The sequence below is a fragment of the Nannospalax galili genome, unplaced genomic scaffold (genome assembly GCF_000622305.1).
Source record: "Nannospalax galili isolate Female #2095 unplaced genomic scaffold, S.galili_v1.0 scaffold276, whole genome shotgun sequence".
In the NCBI taxonomy this organism is placed as follows: Eukaryota; Metazoa; Chordata; class Mammalia; order Rodentia; family Spalacidae; genus Nannospalax; species Nannospalax galili.
The window spans coordinates 22,204-28,254 of record NW_008337766.1 but is presented as its reverse complement, the minus strand read 5'-3'; positions in this window follow the sequence as shown (position 1 = coordinate 28,254).

The window sequence follows — 6,051 nt, the reverse complement described above, 5'->3', positions numbered from 1 at the left end:
TTAGACAAGCTCATTAAAATGTATTATGATGGAAATAAATGTATATTTGAAAATATAAATATGGGGTGGAAAGGAAAAGAGAATGTTGAAGAAACTAAACATACACTTCAAATACTGCAGGATTCTAGTGACATATTTTCATTAAATTTGGAATGATTAGTTCCAAGGACGTTCAGGATGCCAATATTACTCAGAAATCCCAGGACAGCTTATAATTGCTATTAGCCTAGATATTGATAAAGAAGACACTTTCATAATTGAATAAAATAATTTCATTATTATATGTAAAGGCAAAATGGATAGTATTAATAAACAGTTTTTTCATGTCTATAGAGTTAGAAAAGAACTCTGGAGAATAAGTCACTGTTGAATGCTCAGCATTCAATGAAGCATATTCCCACCAAGGCATGGAGATCATTGTGAAAGAAGAGGAGGAAGGAATGTTAAGAGCAGGAGGAAGGGAAAGAGTTGTGGTATGCTGTCTTCAGGGCATGACATGGCTGTTGTATTCTTGATCTCTCAGCAGCCCATCAACCTTCCATTATGGAGCAGAAAGGGGCTCCTGAGAACCCTCTCTGCCCTGAGACTCTATAGGTAACTAATACAAAAGGTACTGGTGATTGGAAGGAGAGACATGTTCTACAGTGATGTGGCTGTTGGTTAGTTGCCCCTGATCCAGTAAACTCCTCATTAAACTGATTGATTTACCAAGAAACAAAAAATGACATGAAAGGGATAGAGGAATATCTAAGCCTTAAGAAAAAGGGGATTAGAAGGAGGGAGAGAGGGATGGGAGTATGAATATTATCAAGATTTATTGTATACATGTATAAAACGATTATTGAAACACATTATTATGTGTAATCAATATGTGCTAATTAAAGATTAAGGAGAAACTTGTGAGACTGTGTATAAATTACACTCTCAGCATTATGTGTGAGTTGTGAGACTGTAGATTATTTACAGTTTCTTAAGATATACCTTTGAGTTACCTGGAAAATTTCTTTGCAAATAATGAGCTACATTATTAAGAAAAACATCACAAACTTGCTTTGATTTTGTATCTTTATGTAAATTTGTATAAATATCACATTCCTCATCCTCTTAAAATGCACTATTCACTCTACTATTGAGTTGAAAACATTTAATCACTAAATTTGGCAAATTTAGTCATTCTTCCTATTGACTGAGTTTTTTATATTCTCACTCAAGAACCAAAGGTAAGATTCAAATAGATCATGTAATTTTTTGACATAAATTAATGCTTTTAAAATGGTGTTTTAATTATGTTAGAATGTACTCTATTAGAGTTTTGGTTCTTGCTCTGACATGTTGCTATTTTGGAAGTGAAAAATCCTGTTGTTAAAAGGAATTAAAAAATCCTCATGTAATGAAACTTGATGATTTTTATTGATCAGCTTAAACACCGAGTTCAGAGGGCAAATTGCCATATTGAAATCTGGAGAGGCAGATCAAATTACAAAGACACAGTTTAAATGTGCTTACCTGAAGTAGAAACTCCTATAATCCTAATATTATAAGAGCACTCAAGTGATAATTGATGAGTTGTTATAGGCCAAGTATATACTTTCTTCTGGAGAAGAAACTCCAAGGGAATGGAGTCTCTGGAGGACCCTCACTCACTTGTGGGCTATTCCCATGGGAAAATCTAACAGGTTCTATCAATGAAGAGTCAAGACTAACCCCTGGAGAAAACATCATTCTTTAAAAAATGTCCAGAGACTTCTCCATAATAAATGCATATTCAGAATACAAAATACCTTTCCATATTTTATGCCAGGAGAGGAGAATTATTAAATGCCAGCTCCTCCCAGCATTTCCACTTTCTCTAAAGAGAGGGATTAGAATAAGAAACACTAGTGGAATTAAACACCAGGACCAAGGCCACCTCAAACTGCAAGCTATCACAGTATTATAAATGCTTCCTAGCCCTCAGCTCACCTTCAGAGCAGGACAGCACAGCTCACAGGCAATGTCAGGTGAAGGAGCTATGAGGCCCAGGGCCTATTTAAGAAGGTTTTGAGGGGAATTGCAAGATAGCAAGAGAGACAAAGCAAGAAACAAGTCTGTCACCTACAGATACATCAAAAACGTAACAGGCCATAAATCCTTGACAGATTGCCTGAAAGCCACATGCTAGAAGCCTATTTTTCTCATTTGTTAGGATAAAATTTGAAACACCGTGGCCTTTGATAAAAATTTGCAAGGCATATGTGATTGCTAATCCTGGGTGTCAACTTGACTGGACCTGGGATTAACTGAAATGAGAGAGATCTTAATTGGATCATCTGAAGCTGGAAGATACACTGTAAAATGGGTGTTGTCTTCTGATGGCAGCCCATATAAAAGGCCATGGCAGAGGGAAATGCTTGCTTTTTGATTTCTCTCTCTCTCTCTCTCTCTCTCTCTCTCTCTCTCTCTCTCTCTCCCAGTGAGTTCTTGCTGCTGTAGACTGAAGACTAGCTGATCTTTTGGAATTCATCAGACCTCCAGCACCAGATTACGACTACTGAGACATACAGCCTGGTGGACTGAGCGACTACAGGTTCCAAGCCTCTCCAGTGTGGTGCAGCCATTGTTGGACTACTCGGACTCTATCCTGTGAGCTAATCTGATAGATGCCTATACATATATATTCATTCTGTTCTTTAGAGAACCCTGACTAATACAGATTATGGTACCAGGAGTGGTTCTAGAGAAACAGAATTGATGAAGGATGAATTTCTTTAATGGGCTTGCTGGTATCTGGATCAGGCTCTCCAACTCTGAGTCTTCAGATAGCATGGAGAGCACTGAAAATCTGTGGTGTAGACTATTTGAAACAATTATGAAGATAAATGCATTTGAGTCTTCTAACTCACCTCTTGTGCGTAGCAAGAAATTTAGTGACTCTATACATAAAACATTTGACAATTTGTGAAAATATAAGAAAAATTATGATGCTGGCTTCTTATTTCTATCATCTCTGGATAAAGTGATAGAGATAAACAATGAGCTTAATGATAAAACTGACTAGCTCCAGATTCTAATCAACAGTTTAAAAGTTTCCAAGTGTGCCCTGGAAGAGAATCTTCTCTCCAGCAGCCAGAGATCTAAAGATGCAGAAAATCAAGCTGGAGTCCTTATATGTTTGGCTGATTCCCAGCCTCTAAGAGCATCAACAGTAAAGGTGAGGCTATTAGAATGGAAAGATTGGAATCCTGAGAAGTGGGATGGAGATGTGTGGGAGAACACTGATGAGGCTGAATATTTTGAATCCTCAGACTCTGAGGAATTTATTTCACCTGATGAATTAATCTCCCCATGCTCAGCAGAGAATGCATTCCCATACCCTGCAGACCCACCATCTCCACCCTTGCCTGAGGAAACTAATCGCATTCACCAAGACAACTGATGCCCCTCAGGGCCAAGTAATTGTTACCTCTAGAACTATAACCAGACTCAAAGCTAACCAGGCCCCTAGAGGAGAGATATTAAGTGTGGTCCATGAGAAGGTGCAATACATCACTAAAGAACTCAGTGAATTTGCTAATTCATTCAAGCAGAAGTCTAATGAATATGTCTGGGAATGGATTTTAAGGGTATGGGATAATGGTAGAAGGAACATAAAATTGGATCAAGCTGAGTTTATTGACATGGGCCCCCTGACTGGTGATTCTAGGTTTAATATGGAAGCTTGTGCAGTTTAAAAAGGAATTAAAAGTTTATGATTGGTTGGCCAAGGTATTTATCAAAAGATGGCTGTGCTGAATAGCTTTAGTGTCAACTTGACACACCTGGGTTCAGGGAGCCTCAATTGGGGAATTTCCTTCATTGGACTGGCCTGTGGCCATGTCCATGGGACACCTTCTTGATTGTTGAGTGATGTGGGAGGGCCCAGCCCACTTTGGGTGGTACCACCCCTGGGCAGATTGGCCTGTGTTGCATAAGAAATCAGGCTGAGCAAGGGTCAGGGGAGCAAGCCAGTAAGCAGAGTTCCTCCATGGCCTGTGTTCCAGCTCCTACCACCAGGCTCCTGCCCTGAGTTCCTACCTTGGGCTCCCTGATAAATTGTGACCCAGGAGATGTAAGATAAAACAAACCCTTTCCTCCCCATGTTAGTAGTGGTCAGCGTGTTTTGTCACAGTAATGGAGAGACAAACTAGGACAATGGCCTACTGACAGAGAGCTGGAAATACTTGATATCCCTTGGCTTACTGTTGATTAAGGGATTGTAAGGCTCAGGGAAATTGGCATGCTAGAGTGCATTCACAGTGCAAAACCAAATCCTCCACAATGGGGAGGGCCTAGAGGACATGCCTTTTACTGATTTTATAAGATGGAAAGTACTGAGAGAGACACCAGAACGTTTGAAGAGGTTTGTTTTTGCTTTTTTCCTTATGCCACATCTTATAGGTGGAGATGCTGCTGCCCAACTGCATAAATTAAATGTAAATATAATAGGTGTAACAGGACTTCAGAGTAGGGGTGAGGTGGCAGTATTGAATTACCAAAGACAAGGTGAGCATACTTATTGTAATGGGTGGCAAAGTCAAAACAATACTAACTATGGCATGACTCGAATGGACCTGTGGTACTGGCTAATAAATCATGGTGTTCCCAGGGACGAAATACATAAGAAGCCTACTAAGTTTTTATTTGATCTGTATAAGCAGAAAAGCTCTAGGATAAATAAGAAGTCAGTATTGGATCATAGCGATAGAGAATCCCTCTTAGTCCCCCAATTTCCAGAATTGAGACATTTTACAGACCCAGAACCCCTTGAATGAAGGGAAAGCAAGGTGCCCTTGAAGAAGGGCTTTGTCACAGTACCAAAGAGTTATGCCATTCGCCTTTCCCCCATCCTTCTCCAGAGATACCTGGAGCCTTTTGCTAGAGTAACTCAACATTGGGAAAAAGGAAATAATCAGATGCTCTGAGGCCTATTGGATCCTGGTTCTGAGTTGACACTGATTCTGGGAGACCCGAAAAAGCATTGTGGCCCTCCAGTTATAGTAGGGGCTTATGGAGGTCAGGTGATAAATGAAGTTTTGGCTAAAGTACAACTGACAATGGGTACAGTGGGTTCCCAAACTCATCTTGTGATTATTTCCCCAATACCAGAATGTATAATTAGGATAGATATACTTAGGAATTGGCAGAATCCCTACATTGGTTCCCTGACCTGTGGCGTGAGGGCTATATGGTTGGAAAGGCCAAATGGAAACCACTGGAATTGGCTTTGCTAGGGAAAATAGTGAACAAAAACAGTATCGCATCCTTAGATGAATGGCAGAAATTAGTGTTACCATCAAGGATTTGAAAGAGGCAGGGGTGGTGATTCCTACCACATCTCCCTTAAACTCTCCTATTTGGCTGGTGCAGAAGACAGATAGGTCATGGAAAATGACAGTTGACTACTGAAAATTTAAGCTCCAATTGCAATTGCTCTACCAGTTTTGGTTTCCTTACCTGAGCAGATCAATGTATCTTGTGGTACCTGGCATGCACCTATTGATTTGGCAAACACATTCTTCTCAATTTGCTTTCAGCTGGCAAGGCCAACAGTATACCTTTACTATCCTGTCTTTAGGGTATATTAACTCTCCAGCCTTGTGCCATAATTTGGTTTGAGATAGTGATTGCCTGACTCTTCCACAAAACATCACACTGGTCCACTCTATTGATGATGTTATGCTAATTGGATACAGTGAGCAGGAAGTAGCAAACAGTATAGACTTGTTGGTAAAGTATATGCGCATGAGAGGATGGGAAACAAATCCAACCAAAATTCAATGGCCTTCTACCTCAGTGAAATTTCTAGTTCAGTGGTGCGGAGCATACAGAGAAATTCTTTCTAAGGTGAAGAATAAGTTGTTGCAGTTGGCCCCTCCCTCCACCAAGAAAGAAGCACAACTCTTAGTGGGCCTGTTTGGATTCCGGAGGCAATACATCCCTCATCTGGGTGTGTTACTGCAACCCATATATCAAGTGACCTGGAAGGCACATACCTTTGAGTGGGGCCTGGAACAGGAAAGGGCCCTTCAACTG